This window comes from Odocoileus virginianus, chromosome 31 (assembly GCF_023699985.2).
Source record: "Odocoileus virginianus isolate 20LAN1187 ecotype Illinois chromosome 31, Ovbor_1.2, whole genome shotgun sequence".
Lineage (NCBI taxonomy): Eukaryota > Metazoa > Chordata > Mammalia > Artiodactyla > Cervidae > Odocoileus > Odocoileus virginianus.
Window position 1 is genome coordinate 32666297 of NC_069704.1, and position 21138 is coordinate 32687434.

At 41.2% G+C, this 21138-nt stretch overlaps 1 protein-coding gene and 1 long non-coding RNA gene across 10 annotated transcripts in view; one reads left to right on the top strand and one right to left on the bottom strand.

The window, feature by feature from the left end:
- NTRK2 (neurotrophic receptor tyrosine kinase 2) overlaps nucleotides 1-21138 on the bottom strand; it is a 388890-nt gene that overhangs the window by 228730 nt on the left and 139022 nt on the right. The gene's annotated exons all lie outside the window — the stretch shown is intronic.
- On the top strand, nucleotides 6242-15677 carry LOC110139894 (uncharacterized). Its single transcript, XR_002314615.2, has 3 exons — nucleotides 6242-6329; nucleotides 9975-10027; nucleotides 15145-15677. It is a non-coding gene; the product is annotated as an uncharacterized lncRNA (long non-coding RNA).

The following is a 21138-nucleotide window of genomic DNA, read 5'->3' on the forward strand; positions in this document are numbered from 1 at the left end:
AGTACAATCACTTTTAAAAGAACATAATAAACATCAAAACTGAGACACAACATGGAATATGCTTGAAAACATAATGTCATTACAAAACCGGAATCAGGATAAAATGGGATTCTCATTATCGTCCAGCTTAGTTTTAGACTTAAAACTGAGTTTACAGGGCACAGGAAACGCAGGAAAGAGATGCAAAGGATTCCTGCACACAGTTCCACCCATAGCTGTCTCAGATGTTAACACCTTAATTTAAGGAGGAGAAATCCATGCACAGTAAAAGATGACCCCTCAATAATTTTTATGTATAAGGAAAAAATAAAATCTAAATAACAGATATCTACCCAAATTCTAATTTTCTTTTCCTACCTATAAAACCAAATTATTTCTAAAATAATTAATTAATTACTCAGCCAGATCAGAGAACTGGCTGACTTCACCTGGAGAAATATTGAGCTCATGTGAGGATTTAGATTCTTTTTTAGGAATCCTACTATTAATTGTGTGTGTGTGCATGTGTGTGCGCGCACGTGCTCAGACATGTCTGATTCTTTGTGACCCCATGGACTGTAGCCTGCTAGGCTCCTCTGTCCATGGAATTTTCCAGGCAAGAACACTGTAGTGGATTGCTATTTCCCTCTTCAGGGGACCAACCTGACCCAAGGATCGAGCCCTTATCTCTTATATCTCCTCAATTGGCAGGCAGATTCTTTACCACTGTGCCACTTGGGAATCTCAATTAATTAACTGCATATATTTAATTAAGTATCATACCATATCTATGGCACATATATAGAATCTACTATATAAAATATGGTATATAGCATACAGCATGAAGTATATTTGTATGTATATACATTACATATACAATTTAAGACATGTAGTATCTAGTACACACAGTACATAAAACATATATAATACTTAATGTCAACTAATTCTGCACACATCTACTGAGCACCAACCAAATAGTAGACACTGTAATACATGATGCAAAAATAAAGAAACTGGAGTTCCTTGACTTCAAATACTTCACTGACTCCAGATGGAGAAAGAAGAGGGAATCACTTGCACAGTAAATCTACTTTGTGTCAGGCTATCTGCCAAGCTCTTTGCTTAAATAAAGTCACTATAACCTTAGCAGATAGGTTCTATTGTTATACCCACTTAACAGGTGAGAAAACTGAGGCCCAAAGACTGAGCAGCCTCTCAAGTTCTGACAGCTAGTGTGGGACAGAACTTAAATTCCCACCCGGAACCTCTGGTGCTGTGGCTGCCCTACCATGACCTTAGAAGTGATAAGCTTTCTCCAAACTTGCCTGTGAAAACCCAGCAGGAACAGCGAAGGTTTTACTACATAGAATTCTGTGAGTAAATTGCATGAATCTTCATCAGCTTCATAAGTGACAGAATAGATGATGTCATAGTAGAAACCCCCAAGATGCTTCCAAGACATTTTCAAGTTTAGCTTTGGAAGACACTTCTAAACCCAACCCTCCAGACTCTCGATTTTCCTCAACCTGGTGTCTGGTCTGCCAAGTGCTGCTGTCATCTGCCTCCAGAGCTGTAATTACCATCACCAAGCTGTATGATCATTTACGACAACACTAAGAGAGTCTATGGAGCTTAATTTCCATGGCATTTCTCTCTGCTGCCCTTCCAAGTCTCAGGAAAAGAACTAGGGACAAACGCCAAACATCGTTTATGGATTTAATCACCCACAGAGCACTGAGAATTTAGGAAGCACACAGTGATGCTGATTAAGTTCCTTCATAGCTGTCTCTAGTCTCTTTCTAAAAACCCAGCCTCCAGGCAAACACAAGCAGCGCTCATTGAAGAGTGCCCTATGGCACACAGCTCGAGAACACCGAATGAACTAACCTTAGCTACTCTTTCAGGTTTCAAGAGGGTGGATCTCAAATTCCTTCCCACTGAAACAGTGGGATTAATAGGAGGATGTCAAGTTTGCCAATAAAAGCAAGAAAAGCTTGGAGATACAAATAGAAGACATCACCCTCAAACAAAATCTTTGTAGATTTGATATACCAGTTTCTCTGAACATGCAATTTTAAAGGGTTTACTTGATTAAAATAACAACAGATTAAACTGCTAATGCAAACCTTATTTCCACCGGGTTTATGGTATTGGGTTGGCCCAAAAGTTTGTTCATGTTTTTCCATAACATTTGATGGAAAAACCCAAACAAACTTTTGGGCCAACCCCATACAAGAACTGGAAGAGTTTACTGATGTCAGAGTGTTTAATTGGAACCAGGATGCTCTTCCAATTTGCTTCTATTTGCCACTTTCCTCTGCCATGCATCTCCCCAACATGCACTACAGGCTCTTCTTTTTTTTTTTTTTTTTTTTTTTTTTACATTTTTCAGACATAGAGAATAGGCTTATGGACATGTGGAGAGGGGAGGAGAGGGTGAGATGTATGGAAAAAGTAACATGGAAACTTACATTACCATATGTAAAATAGATAACTAGGAATTTGCTGTATGGCTCAAGAAACTTAAACAGGGACTCTGTATCCATCTAGAGGGGTGGGATGGGGTGGGAAATGGGAGGGAGGTTCAAAAGAGGGGATATATGTATACCTATGACTGATTCATGTTGAGGTTTGTCAGAAAACAACAAAATTCTGTAAAGCAATTATCCTTCAATAAAAAATTAAATTAAAAAATGAAAAAAACAATAATGTACAGGCTCTTTTAATTATTAAAATTGGGAGAAACAATTTGCTGGACTAGATGAAAGCTCTTTCAGACTGCCATTTGCTCAGGCTGCAACAGCATTTGCCTGATTTAAGTTGATGTCATGTCCCTCTGTAACCTTCTTCCGCTCTGCCTTTTGTGATGTGTCCTCAAAGACAAACATCTTGGTTCCACACACCCATGCAAGAAAAGCAAGTAAAGCCACCCTAAAATACATACTTTATGTCTTTCTTGACGAAAAGCCAGCTTGTTATAATGATAAGCAGTATGTAATGTCTGCGTGTAAAGCATGGCTTACACCACCCCTCACCTCAAGCAAGGCAAGTTAGTCTCCTTCCCATATACTTGATACTCACACATACCACTGATACACGTAAGACACACCACCAACTCATGAAAAACTAGTTTCATTTAAAACTTGACTTCCTTAAGAAAATGCATCCAATGCTTCATATTTCCAAAAGGGTTGATGGTAAATTTCAATTAGGACCCCAACTGAGCCACCAGGATCTAATGACTTGTGCCCTCTCATGTTATAAGAAACCCCCCAAAAGGGCCACAAAATGATATAAAACAATAGATCATTATTTTCTCCTAGTGAGGGGGAAAGTTTTTAGACCACAACAAATGGCTGAACATCTTGTGGGTTTAGCAGCCAAACGAGCTGTCTAGCTTCTGAGTCTGAAATATAGATATTTTGACAAAGTGACATTCTGAAGCGTTTGCAGAATTCCGATGGTGCACGGTAGTTATCGTGACAACAGCTCCTTTATCAAAAACAACTTTAGAAAAACTGCCACCGCTGCTTACACTTCGCTGAGCTAAATGAGAACAAGGATAAAACAGGTGCTGAATGAGAAATGTGAAGTCAAGTTGAAAGCAGAGAAGAAAAACCCGGATGGGTCTCTGCTATTTGCTGATTCTGGATCTATTTATCGACCTCTTCAAAGAGAAGGACCAGGGGGCTGAAGGTCAGTGAAGCACTGTGCTTTCTGTACCATTGGCTTCTGACCCATTTAGATTTCTTTACATTCAAACATGCACACATTTTTCCTCCTATTACTCAGAAGCAATCAGCCATAAAATGGCAAGGATCTGCAGTACATTTAAATTAACAGCAATTTATCTGAAGCAAAAAGGAAAACTTGCTGAGTTGAAAAGATGCTAAGGGAACGGAAGAAAGATGCAGCTGCAATCTAAAAAAGCAGATCTTATCGCATTTGTTATTGGAGAAGCAGAAAAGTGCCAGCTTGGTGTCTGCGGGGCACAGTGCCACCTTGGAGACAGCAAGGTGCCAAGGGTGCCAGAATGGCAGCTCACCTTCATTGGAAAGCAAAGCAAACATCCCCGGAGCCTTGTGGGAAACATTTACCGGGTAAAAATCAGAATCTCCTGTGTTCTTATAGGACTAGGTGTCCAGGAAATGGTGGGGGTAAAATGCTTTCCTTCAGTTAGACTTGAGCTAGGTGCAATTTTGTTTTATTTTAGCACTTGGCCTGAAACGCTGATTGTCCTTACTTGACATCTCTGCAAGACGTCTAGTATCTGTTGGTTGGTGCATCAACCAGCCTTCGCTTTGGGGACTTTTCAATTATATTTTCTAGGTGAATCACTCAGGCCACATGGTTGTTGTGACATGCCCGCGGTCACCCAGGAACAGAATGAGAGCTGAAACATAAACTCAGAACTTCTGGATGGTCAGTCCCTCTTCTTAAATGGTACCACCTGCAACTGTGGCAAAAATTTCCCAACAGTTAAACTTAGATCCTTATCTGCACTCATTCCAAAAGCTGCTTAACCATCCTTCAAACACCCCGTTTCCTTCCCAAGGATGTTCCTTTTGTCTACATACCATCACATCTCCTAAGATCACCTTCTACCAAGCAAGCCTTCACCATTCTCGAAGATCCAGCATAAAAGCCATATCCTTCGAGTAATTAGTTCACTCTCTCTTAACTTCTACAGCATTCTCTTCCATTCACTAACATGTTCTTCTTTTGTACTTTTGCTAAACTTCTATATGTCTTCTGTTTACTTTCCTGCATCCTAGACTTTAAGCACAGGAGGGTAGAGAGAGCATATCTCTACATCTTCTATGCCTTACTTGCCTCTCACGCTACTGAGGATATCATGCATTCTAAGCCATAGCATAGTAATGTCTAAAACTTTTATTGAACTTTGATAGACTTGGGAACAGAACCAAAATGGAAAGGAGGGGAGAGACAATACAGTGTAGGGTCTGCTGCTTCTCGCTGCTAACTGGGTTAATCAAATCACTTCAAAGCTTCCTGTATAAAATCACACATTTGGTCAGAAGTGTACGGAAGGTTGCAGAGTTAAGACACAAGAACACCCAGTGAGTGCCTCCTGAAGCATTTTTAGCTCTTTGGGGAAAAGTACTAGACTTGGTTCCTTCTAATTCTCATGATGATCAGAACTATGGGGTGTGGAAGTGGGGAAAAGGAAGCTGTTGCCCATTTGTTAGCTGAAGACCAAAAACTAAAGTAAATGGCTAAAGACAGTCAGCAAGGCTTTTAAAGCTCAGGTTTGACTTCATAAAATAAAGTTAAGTTATGAGCTGAAAATTAAAGCAGGAAACACAAAGTTCTTGGCAAAGCCTGAATGCGTAAGGAAAACCAAAGCTCTTGCACAATTAAAATTCAATGATTTGAAGGAGGATGTGATCTGATCAGCAGAGCCTGATGAAAAGTGTTCAAGGCCACAAGCAATCAATCAGGGATTTCACATAGGATGGGAAGCACATCCAAAGACCAAAGCCACTGCAATTATCTGTGGAATAACCTAAAAATGCCATAAGCAGAGTAGGAAAGAAAAAAAAATTTATGGCTTAAGGGGCATTAAATACTCAAAAGGCTTGTATTGCAAACACAGTGAAATACCCAAATCAGTCTATTGTCCTCCTGTGGGCTGTGCCTTGTCTTCTGACTTAGGACAATAAACATACACTGCAAAATCTATAGGGTTACTCTTTGTAAGGTGAAATGAGATCTTCCTAAAGACACTATTTCATGATTCTCAGACCAGAGGCTTACCAATGACTCAGACATTCAATACATAAGCATGGCATTGTCAATTTCATTACAGAAGACCACATACTTGCTGCTGCCAACATAGATTTGTATCTAGATTTGTTTTTGCCAAAATACTCCAGACAATGATTCTTCTTAGTATATGAATCCAGAGTACGACAATGTAGTATCCAAACAGAAAACAAATGACATAAAACCTGTTGCTCAATTAACCTATAAATTTAGAAACCTGCAAGAACCTCAAACATACAGAAAGGAAGTTGCTTAGCTCTGCTCAGTTGTGGATAAAACCAAGGCCCACAGACCAAAATGGGTCTGGAAATAAACTTCAAGAAAAGTAAATAATGCATAAAATAAGCAAGAGAAAACAAGTGGACGTGGGGCAGCCAGAGCTGGTCTGATGGTGATGATGATGGTGATGATGGGGTGGTGATGATCATAGAGAAGATAACGATGGTGCTGATGATGGTGGTGGTGATGATGGAGATTATGGTGGTGATGACAGTGGTGGTGATAATGAAGATGAAAGTAGGAGATGGAAAAAGGAAGAGCAGGAGGAAGAGGAGAACTTAGAGGTAAAGTACTGCTGTTGATGTACTTGGGAGACCTCAAGCATGTAGACAGGGAAGGCCCAATTATTGGAGAGTGAACACAGATATAACAAGGCCTCAGAGTAGAACTATGACCCCATGTCCAAATTCAAGCTGATCCTTCAAAGAAGACAGTAGGTAAAAGTAAAATTTGTCCTGGACCACCACTTTTTGATTAGGCATTCCTAGACATGCTTCAGCAACAGGGTCTGAAAATTATTAACACTTAGGATGCCTGCTAAGAAAGCAGCTATCAGGGGTCTTTGGAGTGCCCAGTGTCCCTGCCTATTACTGCAAAGCAGGAAAGTCAGATCCACTAATGGTTCCAATGAAGCAGAGAGGAAGGTCAAACAAATTACTTTCTCTTGAATAGAAGTACCTCATAAATCTCATCTCCATTCAATTAGCAGAGTGCACAAGATAATGAAACCTCAGCTAAGCACCAAATATTCCAGAAGGCAAAACAAAGAGAAGCGAGGTTGATGATCTCTACTATCTGACTACAATAAACATGAATTATCTAAATCTACCTGAAAACAGGATCAAAACACAAAGGTCTTTGAGCTATCTGGAAATGGACATTTTGGGAGGTGGGCTGCATTCGATGCTCTGGTGCAGACAAAGTGAAATTGCCAAGGGCCACATCTTGAGGGCTTAACTCTTGCTCTTCAAGGAGTCCAGTTACTGTGGGCACTCCCCCATCCTGGGATGCTTCCCTCTCTCACATGTTGCCATACCACCTCCTCCTCACTGCCCAGCCCCCACAAGCAAGGACATGACTGTCAGCTGCCCAGGGACCTGCTCCCAGACTATAGTTCTATCTCCATGGCTGCTTCAGGCACATTCTGGAAGCTGCCTGTCTTCCAGATTCTCGTCTGGCCTCAGCCATTTATGCAGAAAAGTGTGTGTGACCAAGTTTAGAAACAGGAGACTCTCATGGGGCAGGAAGGAGGTCCTCCACCTAAACGTGCCCTTTTTCTCTGGGACCTTTTCTCCAGGACAACATAAGCAGAAAGACTTCCATCATCTCAGAAGTTATCTCACCAGAATGAAAAATAAAACATGCCTCTCCTCCAGAACATCTGAGATGCGGTGGGGAACTTGGGGTCTGGAAGGTGGTTCACCTGCCCTTGGTGAGCCTATGAGGGACATGACCTGACACTTTTATGCCAAATTGAAAGTCCCAGATCAGATCCTTCAGAAGTGAATCCAATTCATATTCCAGTGGTCATCTCTTACCCTAGCAAGGTGCATAAGGTAATGGCCCAGACGTGCTCACCAGTCTGAAAGAATACCAGTCCACTGCTGCCACCAACAACAGGATCCATGGTCCAAAAGCATTTCCCCATCAGGTGGAACTCCTGGGATGTTAATGCCACAGCCAATACCTCTGACCACTCCTTATCAGCAGCAGGTGACCCATTTCAAAAAGTCTCAATAATATGGAGAACCTACTCTAATCGCCATAGGAAACATGAAAAGTGCAAAGTCAATCCCATAGACACAGCATTCAGACGGGCAGCCAGCTGAACCCCTGACTTGACTTAACCCCAAAGTTCTGGAAGTCTCCACTGTTGTGACATTCTTATTTGCTCAAAAGAGCTCGTCTTGGAAAAAGGCCATCTCACCTCACGATCCTGACTAGCCCTGCAGCAATATCCTACAGCAGCTGGAACAGACGTCAACCTCAGTGCTTTAAGCTTGGCAATACCCCTATCTGAAAAACAAGATATTCTCTCTATGCCTCGATTCTTTCATGCAGTAACACAGGAAGTCCCTTCATATTTCCTTGGTTCAGGTACAATTTATACATGTAGAAAACTCTGAATTTTCAAGATAGTGCATTTTTACACACACCAGATTTCACAGTTTATTTTCTTTTTAAAATAAAGTATGCATGGCATACACAGCATACCAAATATAACAGCTTGGTTAAGAATTATAGCAACCATGCCAAGAATCAACTAGAACCAAGACACTGGAAAAACAATGTATTCTAGTTTTTTTTCTTATAACGAAAATTTAGTATATCCAAACATCTGACATTATTTTAAAGAATGCTTTCCATACCTTACAGGAAGTTCTTTAGTAAGTCAAAGTGATTAAAAGGGAAAGGCTATTTACCTTGTAACTCTACACACATTATTAGTTCAAAACAGAAATCATCATCCACGTAAGCACAGAGGCATTCAAAGGACATGTGATGGACAAATGCACTGCCTTATGTGAAAGTTGTAAAAATCTATAATGTCACATAGATGAAAGGACAGAGTATAATTACACAGGCATAGAAGTAATGACCGGATTATAAATTGTTCTTCCGTTCTTCATAATTATGGCCACTTACCATCCACTGTTTAACTCTACAAGATTCTAGAACTTTATTTATAGCTGGCATTGTAATCAGAATCTTAATAAGTACAACTGTCCTATATTTTTATCTTCCTTGTTAATTGCATGAGGCCTGAAAGAAAACCACAAAGATGGCTGTTTATACAGCAAAAAGCAGCCTGAAGCCAGCAGAACTGAGCTTGGATCCTGGCTCTCCTGGCGATGTTGGGGGGGCCTCTCTGAGCCTCAGTTGCCCATTCTAGAACAGTGATGAAATAAATCTAACATATTGAAGTGAGTAGAGTTCATATAAGTACCTAATACTCCCCAAGCCATTTACAAGTTCCTCAGCTCAGTACAGTCGCTAGAATTAGGACATTCAGACAAGGTGCCAAGCCTTGCAAATTACAAACTATCCTACTGATTTTTAAAAAATTGCATTTGAAATAATCTCTCTCCTGACCTTGGTCCACATTCATTGAGCCCATTTAGGACTTTGTATTAAATGCTGACTATGACTTTGAACCAACTAATGACCATATCCTCCCTTAAAGCTTTCTAGATTGGAAGTTTCACAAACACTTGCCCTGTTCCAGGCTGTAGCCAAGAATCTTTCTAGTTTATCTCCCAATTTTATACCTTCTTTTGTTTCATTTTTCAGAGATGCCCAAATGTGTTTTTGAGGCTATATTTTCTCTTATTCTCTCTGACTCTACCTTTCTCTAACCCTGGCTCTGTCTCTCTCTCATGTCTTACTTTCTCTGTATCTCTGGGCCCTTCTCTCATTTTCTCCTGTAGACTGGAAAGAACTGAGGCATATGTTGACATCATTATTTTTGTTTATCGAGTGGAACTTATGTTCTAGATTTTAATATGTTATAATTTTCTCTTTAATAACCTAATTTAGTTTCCACTTTATTGGAAGTTATCTCACTATTATGCTTTTGGAGTTATTTTGTTTTACTCTACTAAGACACTAGGTGCTAAAAACATTCAATTTATAAAAATCTGATTTCCCTATACCTTCTCAAGTATATATGAGTCATATTTAACCCTTCTTTTGGGAAGGGGAATATCATTTGCTTGTTAAGTATTGAAAAGGAAGGTGAGCATTTCTATTTTACAGATAAAAACACAGGCAGAAGTGGGCTCAGTGATCACATTTTGTTTAAGTATACTTTTTTATTGAAGTATAGTTAATTTATAATATCGTGTTAGTTTTAAGCATACAGCAAAGTCACTCAATCGCTTGTGAATATATATAAATATATATTCTTTTTTGATTCTTTTCTGTTACAGCTTGTTACATGGCATTAACTATAGTTTCCTGCACTATATGGTAAATCCTTATTGTAAGTATATGTTTCATTCACTGATCATACAGTAATAAGTTACCTTTCACTGTGATGACAGGACATCAAAACATCTTTTTAAGTTATCTTGAGTAATTCAGCCTGGCACTTTAGGACACAAAAATATTGTCCAGCTTCATTTCCAAATCAAGGACTTTTGTCATCTACCAAGAGACAAATGCTTCAAGAACCAAGGGGACTTTAAAACAGGTGAAGTCCATCCACCACTGGGGTGTGCTAGGATGCTTTTGTGTTATTCTCTAGGATAATCACATGCTACGCACGATAATAATTGTACTTTCCAGATTTCCATTCACAGTCATGAGCAGTACACTTCAATCCTGCAGGCAACTCAGCAGCCACTGCAAATGATGGCTTTCAACTGCATTTTCAATCATAGGCCTAAACAAAGTCTTTGTTATAAGCTATCAAGTAAAAGCTCACAGAGGAAACTTTGCTCAAAACGTCCATTTTCACGCTCCTGCGAAACTGTGGTCCTCTCAGTCAGAAGCACTGGGACTGCTGGAGAAGGCTGTGTTGAACCACAGCCAGCCACCAAAGCCACGGGCTGGCCAAGGATCCTTTCCACTCCCCTCAGGAGGTAAAAGGGCCTTTTGATGCCCAAACTGTGACCTCTGGTTGGTGATGCCACTGACTGCGAAGAGGGATTCAGGGATTTCACACCCATGATGGAAGACATCTGAAAACCATTCCATGACTTCAGTTCCAATTCCAGAACCACACACACAGAAAAAATTGCAACTCTAGACCCAGAGTTGCCTCTGAGATGTTGCTCATTTCCTCCCATCTAGCATCTTCCAGCAGTAGCTAAATGAACCAAACCCTAACTAAATTTAACTTAATTGCACCTAAATTACAGTCACAAAGCCCCTTCAGAGATTCAGTCAATTTCTTGAGGGAGAAAGTAAATGTTTAGTATATAATTATAAACTTAATTAACATAAAATAAATTAATTAGGGACTTGCGCTCGTACTGAACACCATAGTTTAGCTGTTTATGGTTGTATTTTCCAAGGAAAGCTAAACCTGGAGAAGAGGGCAAACATGTTTTAACTAATTCCATCTCACCTCTCTGAACCCCCAACTGAACTGTCAGATTACTGGTTTATACATGGCATCTAAAATTCTACAGAACTCAAGTGGAGAGAGCTTACATGTTCATCTCTAGGAAAAAAGAAAATTCCCACCCTAAACCATCATAGCTCCACTAGCTCCGAGCTGGCAGTTCACTGAAATAACAGATGATTATTCAAAGCAGAGTTCTCCGTCCCAGAGTATAATGACAAAAACTCACCTAGAGCCGAAATAACCATCTGCCACAGATTTTTCCACATGGTTTGTTTGCTTGTTTGTTTTTTTTTTTTTTTAATTCTGAGAAAGAATTAAAAAATGGCTTTGGCAAAGAAAGATGATTTCACAAAAATGACCCAGTTTCCAACCTGTGTTGCCTGAACTATTGTCCTAAAATTGCTTTCATCTGACTAAAGAGAGGAAGAGGCTGAGAAGAGGAACCTCGAGGGTGATCTTGATGGCACAGAGTTAAGTTTTTTGGTAGGTGAAAAAAAAGTCTTGTTCTAATTTTCAAGTGTCCATAGTTTCTAGGAACTCCAACCTGCATCTCTCATACTTTTCTCCCTTGACTGATGTGAAGGTGCAGAATAGCTGCTGTGCAAAATCTGACCCACGGGGAGGCAGGAAGAAGAGTGGCTGAGAGTAGGATTCTGACACTAGGATGTGTTTCAAAGTCACACACAATGATGGTGTGATTTTGGGGAGGCTGCCTGGTTCACTCATCAGTAAAATGGAACTAATGATGGTATTTAATGTGGGGTTCCTGTGCAGATTAGATAAGTTAATATACATCAAGTGCTTAGAAGAGGGTGTGGCAAATGATACACATTCAATAAATATTAGATATTTCTGCACTCCAGCTCTTAGCATTTGTCCCTTTGAATCAGAGAATGTGCTTTGTTCAAATCGAGTTGTGAATGTTTACTAACACAGACCTAATATGCTGGGCCTTCTGGTCAATACATGCACCAAGTGGAAAAGAAAGCATGGTACTGATATTGTTAATAAAAGGAATCCCTATGTTCTAGATAAGAAGTGATCTATGTGGTCACAGAATCAGAGAATTGAGTGAAGAAAGGACACTCAGAGACCCTGTAGCCCCTGCACCCTAGACAGTGTCCCCATGTCAGCTCAAAGGCACAGAGCCAGCAAAGCGCAAACTCAGGTGCTGGCTACAGACACAGACCTGGAACAAAATGTCAATGTGGTGCCAAAGACAGAAATAGAACCAGGTTGTTGTTGTATTTTTTTTTTTATTTTAAAATAAATATCCCCATGCCCCAATGGATCTTGTCCGAGAGTTTTGAATGCATTTCTGCTAAATCACCTATTTATCTTACTTTATTTGTATCTAAACATTAAATTGATTTCCACATGGAAGGGAAGTGGGACCCAATCACTGTGTTCAGCTATCACAGAATCACTCATGACCAGTGATGGTCACATGTTTTCTGTGAAGAGCCAAATAGTAAATTTCTTCAACTCCGTGGGACATAGTCTCTGTTACAACCAGCACGTCACTCTAGTGTTGTAACGTGAAATCAGTCATGAGATATGTGAAGGAATGCATTGGCTCTGTTCCAATAAAACTTTATTTATAAAAAACAGATGGTAAGTTTCACCTGACCCATGGGCCACAGTTTGCAGATCTTTGATTAATGCAACCATTGCCTTATATTGCTTTTACCTTAGTTCCTTTACCTTTGCCACCTTAAGTTTCCTCCTTAAATGAACTTTCATACTATTCCAATATTCTTACTATGGTATGATCGATATGCAGTAGAATCCAATTTATGGTGCACTAGAAAGAAAAGCCAGCATGAATTTATGAAAACTCTAAATTATGAAATATGTTTAAAGAAATGCAGCTTTATTACTTTCATATATATACAGGAATTGAAATTAAGCCAATAAAGCATTTCCAGCATGTTTTGGCAAGTAGGGGGTAATTCAGCCTTACCCTAAAGAAAAGAAAAACTTAAATTTATATAATTCATCAACTATTTTCATGAGATTTCTTCTAAAGGGCTTAAAAAGTTTGTTCCCTAAGACAGTGGTCTATGATTCCTACTACCCTGTCTTATTCCACGACTAGACTATTGTCTGATTTGGTGATTCTTTTGTTCACAGAAGATGCCCAAATACTCCACCAAAACCAATTTCTCACTAAATTAATGATCTGAATCAGCCAGAGTTTTTGAACTGTCAGAAAAACTAAACAAATTGTAATCCTATGACATCATAGACTGCCAGCATCTCTTGAAACAGCTGACCTTTGGTAGATATTGTGGGTTGCTATTCAAAATCCATCCACAAACCCCTTTTCCCTTGCCTCTCTCTACCTTTGAGGGAGAAAGGCCAATATTATTGACTTTCCAGTCTCCCTTGAAGCTAAGGTGGGCATGTGTCATAATCCTGACCATTGAGATACAGCAAGAAGTATGGGGCGGAGCGGGGGGTGGATCCTTCTCTTCTTGAATGAAAAGGTCAAACTTCATTGCCTTCTTTCTACCTGGCATATAGATTTGACATGTGGAGGCAACACAGTCACCCTGAAACCACAAGGTCATGAACATGAGAAAAAGGTCTACCTGATGCTTCCCAGGTGGTGCTAGTGGTAAAGAACCTGCCTACCAATGCAGGAGACCTACGAGATTCAGGTTCGATCCATGGATCAGGAAGATCCTCTGAAGGAGGACATGGCAACCCATTCCAGTATTCTTGCCTGGAGAATCCCATGTCCAGAGGAGCCTCACAGGCTACACAGTCCATGGGGTCGCAAAGAGCTGGACATGAGTGGGGTGACTTAGCATCCACACAAGCTAAGGATAGCAGAAGGAAAAGGTAGAGAGCCAGGGTCCCTGAAGGCTCCATTAAGTCATCATGATAGCTTTGGATACAGGAATCCTGGCTGTATGAAACAGGCTTCTGTATAAGTGACTGCTTGTTTTTGCTTGACACATTTCAAGGAAGCTTTGGGCTTATTTCTGTTATTCTCAGGGCTGGGGACAGGGAGAGGTGGAGGGTAAGGAGGACTCTAAAGAGCCCTACCTACCACCAAAAAGAAGTGATTGGCTTTCAAGTGACTGTGCTGCATCTATGTGACACCTGGAACTCTCTGCAACAAGCCATGTCACAATAGAGTGGGGCTGGGTGAGGAGCCAGGACAGAACTGCCCTAAGGACAGTCACCTGGGGCCCCAGAGAGCCCTAGGGTGGGGGTAGCCAAACCTCCCCCATGCCTCCAAAGGGGTCACAGAAGGACCCCCAGAGAAGAACGATGCCCTCAGTTACATGACCAAGGAGACAAAGAACTTTGGGGCAAGGAAAGGGGTATCCAGAAGAGGAGAACTGAGCAGAGAAAAGATGCAGTGTGAACATATAACTCAGTGAGCCAGGCACTGAGGAGGAAGCATGGGGACTGGCCAGCCATTGGCCGAGTCCCAGGGTTAGGTGAAAAGGAATCCAGTCTACTGAACATCATTCAATCCTCGCCCCAGACCTCCCAAGTCCCTCAACAGCCAAGAATTTCCCTCCTCAAATGATAACTCACCTCGAACATAACTACACATCTGTGAAAGGCACAGTTTCCTCACGTGTCTGATAGTGTGAGGCACTTCATGAGTACACAAACTAATTTAAAGTGAGCTTCCTCCTCGTATCAGAGTTAAGAAAACCAGGAGGGTAAATAACGTGCCCAGTCTCCAACAAACAGTAAAACACAGCTCTATCCAACCTCAAAGCGTACTTCATGGTACTGTTTTGGTTTGGCTTTCAACTGGGCTCTGCCATTTTGTTAGCCCATCTGCATTGCTTTTTTAACCTGTTAACTCTTTCTCCCAAAGAGAAAATTCAGGAGCCCTCACAGCCTTTACCCCAACCCAGAAACGGACCAGTGGCCCCCATTTGGAGGTGATGCCTCATTCTTATTTCTAGTCAATTTCCCCCAATCTTCTTTGCTGTAATTTGGTATTTTCATAGATACAATGTCTCCTTTCTCTGTCTCTCTGTCTGTGTGGTTCTTAGGCACCATCAAATGCTGAAGATGAGGGTTGAAATGCTCCTGGATGTAGTCCCAGAGAGACACACATATCAACTGCGACCACCAAGCCTCCCCCTCCTTGCCAAACATGCATCTCTGGACATGAAAAGAAAGCAGCATGAGCTTGTGTGTAGTCAACTGGATTATCTGAAACCTCCCCGGCTTCCACAGCAGGGACTGGCATGGGTTTTCTGGAAAGGGCCGAGTAGCAAAGATTCCCAGCTGTACGGTCTACATGGCGTCCCTCTGAGGCAAGCATGCCACTCTGTTGTTTTAGCAAAAAAGCAGCCATGGAAAATAACACATGGAAGCTGCCATATTCCACTAAAATTTTATTCATAGAAACAGATCTGGCCCACAGGTGTGCCGATCCCTGTTCTGTAGTCATTTCTGTGACCCACACAGCAAGAGGACTAGTTGTCCTCTCTTCCCCTGAAATAGCATGGAAATTATTTCACATTAAAATATTTCAACCTGTATAAGTTTACCTATAGGCTGTACCTCAAATGCCTTCTGGAGAAAAAAAAAAATTCAAACTCTTGTTTCATAAAATAATCATCTGTGTTTGTGACTGGAGAAGTGAATGCCTCAGGGTGGGCAAATGGTCCTGGAGCCACACGGGTCTGTGAGCCACAGCTGGGAGAAGATTCCTGGCCGTGCTCACCATCCCCAACCTTACCATATGAAAAATTCTGCCTCTCAATTAGCAGTGCAGAAAGAATAGTACTTTCATTATAACTCACACTCTGCAATTTAGGTCATGCCTACGGCAATCAATAAAACCCTCCACTTAGATTCTCCATGGTTAATTTGATTCCTCCCCCCACAACCAGCTCTAAACCAGTAGAGTTGTTTTGGTTTTTTTTTTTTGCTTTTTTGTTTTTTAAGTTGTTTTCAATTAAACCAATTTGTCACAGACACCTCTGTTCTCGATAGGGTAGTTTCAATGCAATTTCTTTTTGAAAAGTGGGCAAAATGCATGTGCAAGGGTTAGGTTCCAACCACTATGTTTGTGCAAAGAGCTACTAGAAATAGAGAACAGGTCACACACCACACACACACACAGTTGACTTCCTTTATAGTTTGATTGTGCACAATTCTGTACACACCTTTGAGTGTGTAGAATGTTAGATCTTGATAGTGGTGCTGATGGTGATGACAGCTCCACTTTAATCCATCATTGGTACATGACGATCACCCTCACACATGTCACCTCAAATCCTCATGGCAAATCCTCTCCCTGTTTACAGAAGAGGAAATCGAGGACTAGAGAACTGATATAGTATCTATTTCACAGGGAGGCTGTGAAACACTGAGGTCAAAAGATAGCTCAGGGTTTAAATCTCCTCCACCTTACTAATTTGTGATGTTGAGCAACTTTCTTAATCTTGGGCAAGGCTAGGTGTTTTCACTTGTAAACGGTGATAATTACATCTATCTTAAGACTGTATTGAAAGAACTAGATGAGAGAATATCTATAAGCTCCTAGATGGATGGCTTAGCACACGCATTAGTCTGAACCAGAAGAAAAGGCCTCTATTTAACCGCATCCTAGCCTAGGAAAGTGATAATTTCATATGGCTGAAATGATAACAGCTCAGCAAATGGCAGTATTGTTACTGCTCCAGGACAATAGCAGGTGGCAAAGAAGGGATTTTAATCTGAATGTGACTGACAGTAGAAGCCAGTTCCTTTTTGCTAACCTAGTGACTTTCAGAGAAATTCAATGATATTTCTTACAGAGGGGTCTCCTGATAAACTGAAAATGACATCATGGAACTGGTATGATAAGAACATGGATGTTTTTTTATTTTACTAAAAGCATTTTATGAACAGGGCAAAGCTATTTCATAATCAGCTTGGTATATCCAAAACTTGTTTGAAGTATATTAACCAAATGTCAGTTGAATAAAAATGTGAACTGTCTCTCTCCTTTAATGTATGAAGGTTCATGATCTACTGAAAATTGGGATCTGCCTCATTAAACAGTTATAATTAACTCTGCTCATAATATTCTACAGTGGAATTGCTGTCGTGGTTGGTACTTAACGCTAGGAGGATAATTCAGCAGCATTTGAAGGAAGAACAATCAGATTTTCTCTTTTCACATTCCATGTTGGGAACTGGGAGTAAACTGAACTTTCTCTTCCCAGGCTGGGGAATCTTAGGGTAAAGAGACTTCCCCTCAAATGCCTGTCTGCTCATTGACAGGTTTAAAAGAAATAACTTCCCATCTGAAACTAAACTACTTGTTGTTTTACCATGTTCCCAGTGGTTACATATGTTGAAAGAGTCTAGACATTCTTCAAGCTTGAGTTACTTTTTAGACAATGTCTTTCAAACTCAGAGACAATTATAAAAATTTTTTCCATAAAATATGAGATTTTAATCTCCAGGGTGTTGCCTTATAGGATCTTAAGACCCAATCAGAAAGAGGAAATTCCCCACTTGTTTTTTTTTCTAAATATCAATAAATAAGGAAAACATTCTTCGGGGCAAAGAATAGAGAGGAAATACCATAGTCAAGAACGCATTTGAAAATATTTGCATAGTATTTTCACTGGAAACCACATGTGTTCTCTGGAACTTTTCAGGGTGTCTACCCCCGAGGTGTCCACAGTCAGAAAAACTCTCTGGTGAGAAAGTTTTAAAAGTAACTGTCATCAGCATTGGTTCTGCCTGCATTTGAGTCTGAATGGAACCAAGGATTGCTTTGGAATGTTGCAGAGAGAATGGCCAGTTATTTGACTCTTTTATTTGTTTGTTTTTTCTCTTTTTGGCTGATGGAGACATAAGCAAATATAAGAAACTACTAGGACAAAAGCAGTTAACTCTAAGCGTTAATATAGATATTCTGGCCAGAGTCCTCAAACAATGAGATAACCAAAAGGAACACGTCTGTTGGACAAAGAAGGGTCATAGGCCAGGCCCCCCTTTCATCTCTTGATCACCATTTGGATGCTGGGTTGTACAACCATCAAAGCCCCCTTCATAAGCTACCAAAAGAGCATCACACTTGCTCTGTTCAGCAGAATAAGATGCTTAAATTTCTCTAACAGCAGTCTGTCAGAGAGAACCTTTATTCTAAACAGCTCAACTAAGCCAATATATACTAAAGTAAATAAACAGAGGACCTCCCAAGTGGCTCAGTGGTAAAGAATTTGCCTGCTAATGCAGGAGGCACAGAAGATGCAGGTTCGATCCCTGGGTTGAGAAGATCCCCTGAAGAAGGAAATGGCAACCCACTCCAGTATTCTTGCCTGGGAAATCCCATGGACAGAAGAGCCTGGCAGGCTACAGTCCATGGAATCTCAAAAGAGTGAACATGACTTAGTGACTAAACAACAACAACAAATAAACAGAAGAAATGACATGACTAGGCAAATCCCTAGGGGGCAATGTTTACGTTTAAAAGGAAAGAGCCAATGAAAATATAACACAGAAATAACTAAAGAGGAGACACATGGATTAATAAAACCACATTACAGCCAGGGTTTTATTTAGCAATAATGATTGCCTTATTGGTGCAGATCAGCAATTCTAAGAGGGATTTCTCCATTGATTCCCTAGTTTCTATCTTGAACTAAATTAGTCTTTCAACTCCTTGAAATTGTATTGTAAACTCCCCTTCATACACCCACCACACTGACCCCCATCTCCTCCAACACACCTATTGGCTCCATAAAACCTTATCTCTCTGCACTACATCCACCCAAACCTTTTAGGATGGATGCATGGGATAGTTTTCAAAACTCTAAAAAAGACTAGCTGACATAGCAAATACCAAGCATGAGTGACCTTGAGGATATTGATCAAGCTCCGTCTCTCTGTTACAGAGGTAGAGAAATGAAGCAGTCTTCTAAATCATTCATGGATTCCTTTTCTATTCTTCTATTCAACTCCCACATCCCTCACCCAAGCCAGGAATCTTCACCCTCACATCTGGGTGGGAAACAGTCATATTTCTTCTGTCATCATGTTTGAGAAGAAAGTGCAATTTTCCCACTACTTAAAATAGCCAAGGAAAAACTTATCCACAATCAACTAAACAACTGTCTTGGAAAGATTTACTAATTTTTGCTCCTTCTGTGAGGCTGATGGTTAAGCCTCCCTTAGAAACCTATTAAGAAGATAACAGCAAAGAAGAGAACAATTTTTAGCTAAAAGTTTGCTTGACTTCATTTTTCTAGTTAAAAGTTTTCTCTGATAGAATATTGAGATTGGCAAATAGATCACTTAGATTACAGACTGAGAGTGTGTCCATGAACTAGGGAGAAACCCTTATTAAAAATGTAATTGGGAGAATGCATTGCTTGGGAGAAACAGAATGTCGTATCTACTACATCCATCAACACCCTAATACACAACCTATTTATTACATATCCCTAATATACAAACTATTTATTATGTATCTCCAATACACAAGCTATTTACTATGTACCCCCTAATGTGCATGCTTAGCTGCTAAGTCAGGTCTGACTCTTTGAGACAACATGGACTGTAAACCACCAGGCTCTTCTACTCATGGGATTTCTCAGGCAAGAATACTGGAATGGGTTGTCATTTCCTACTCTAGGAATCTTTCTGACCCAGAGATTGAACCCACAGCTCTTGCATCTCCTGCATTGGCAGGTGGATTCTTTAACACTGAGCCACCTGGGAAGACACATACTCACAATATACACAATATACACAAGCTGTTTTGTTAACTAACTACCTAACAAGCTCCTAGGAAGAGAGAAGCAAGAGCTGCTATGGGTAGGAAGACAGCCAAGTGGTAAAGAAGTTTAGGGTTAGGATGAGCTTGATTGATAATCTCTGTCTTCAGAGGGCAAGAAATGGCATCAGGCAGGGGGTGAAGAGAGAAGAGAGACTTTGGGAGGGGGGATGTGGAGGGCAGACAGGGGCAAAAAAGCCCTCCTGGATTTAAGACTGCCACCAACTCCAGGCTGACTTCAGCAAGCCCCAGGGTCACTCTGGGCCTGTTTCCCCAAGAAGGCTGAACCAGGAAGCCTCAGACCCCCATTTGCAGCTCAAACACTCAGAGATCCTGTGATGCAAATTTGTCCTTCTTTGCCACCTCTAGACCAAGCCCTGAGTGCTGGCGTTTTCAGTTGGTGGATGCGTGGCAGCTGCCTCTGAGGGCCAAGTAATTGAGGCATTCTGCCTCCTCACTCTGTGCGGCCAACTCTTGAGATGCTCAGCTCTGGGCTATCAAGACCTGGCATGAATACAATTAATTCAGCTCACCTCCCCAGGACTTCTGGCTGTTCCCCAATTGCTCAGTAATTTCACAATCTGCTTGCTTGAAGCCAGTTCACCTAGTGATCACTTCTTCAGGTTGCACCTGAGGACAGCCAGCAGCTGCCATCTGTCCCCACAAGGCTCCCTGCTTCTTCTCACCTCTTCACGTCACAGGGCTGCGGCAGACACCCCAGCCCCTGCCGTGGCAGAACCAAATGGGTCTTCAACTTGCTTGACTCTGGGCTTCTGGGCCCTGATACTACCAAAACGCCTGGGCAACACTTTCTCAGTGGCCTTTTCTCCAGCCTCCTCCAGTTGACCAAGCTGGGGCCTTCAGTACTGGTGAGCACAGGTAAGCATAGACTATTTCTAACTGTCTCTGTTCCCTGGATTCCTCTAACACCTCGGTCAGGCATCTCCAGCCTCCATCTGGCCATTTCCTCCTCTCCCCCTCCACAGTTTTGTGGTCCCCAAGCCTTCCCATTCCTCATCCTCTGGCAGCTCACCCACGGCTACACCGTCCCCCTCCGGGGCTCTGGTCTGTGTTCTCTGGTCTGTTTCTCTCTGCTAGAAACAGACACCTGTTCTGGGAGGATCTGGGTTTATCTGCACCCAACTTGGTAACACTCAAGGTTGACAAAGTCCCTCTCCTACTGAAAGTTCTCTCCAGGCTCCATCTAGAAACAAGTCCACCCTAGGCTACCTGGCCGCCCTCTCCAGCTCTGTCACCTGCC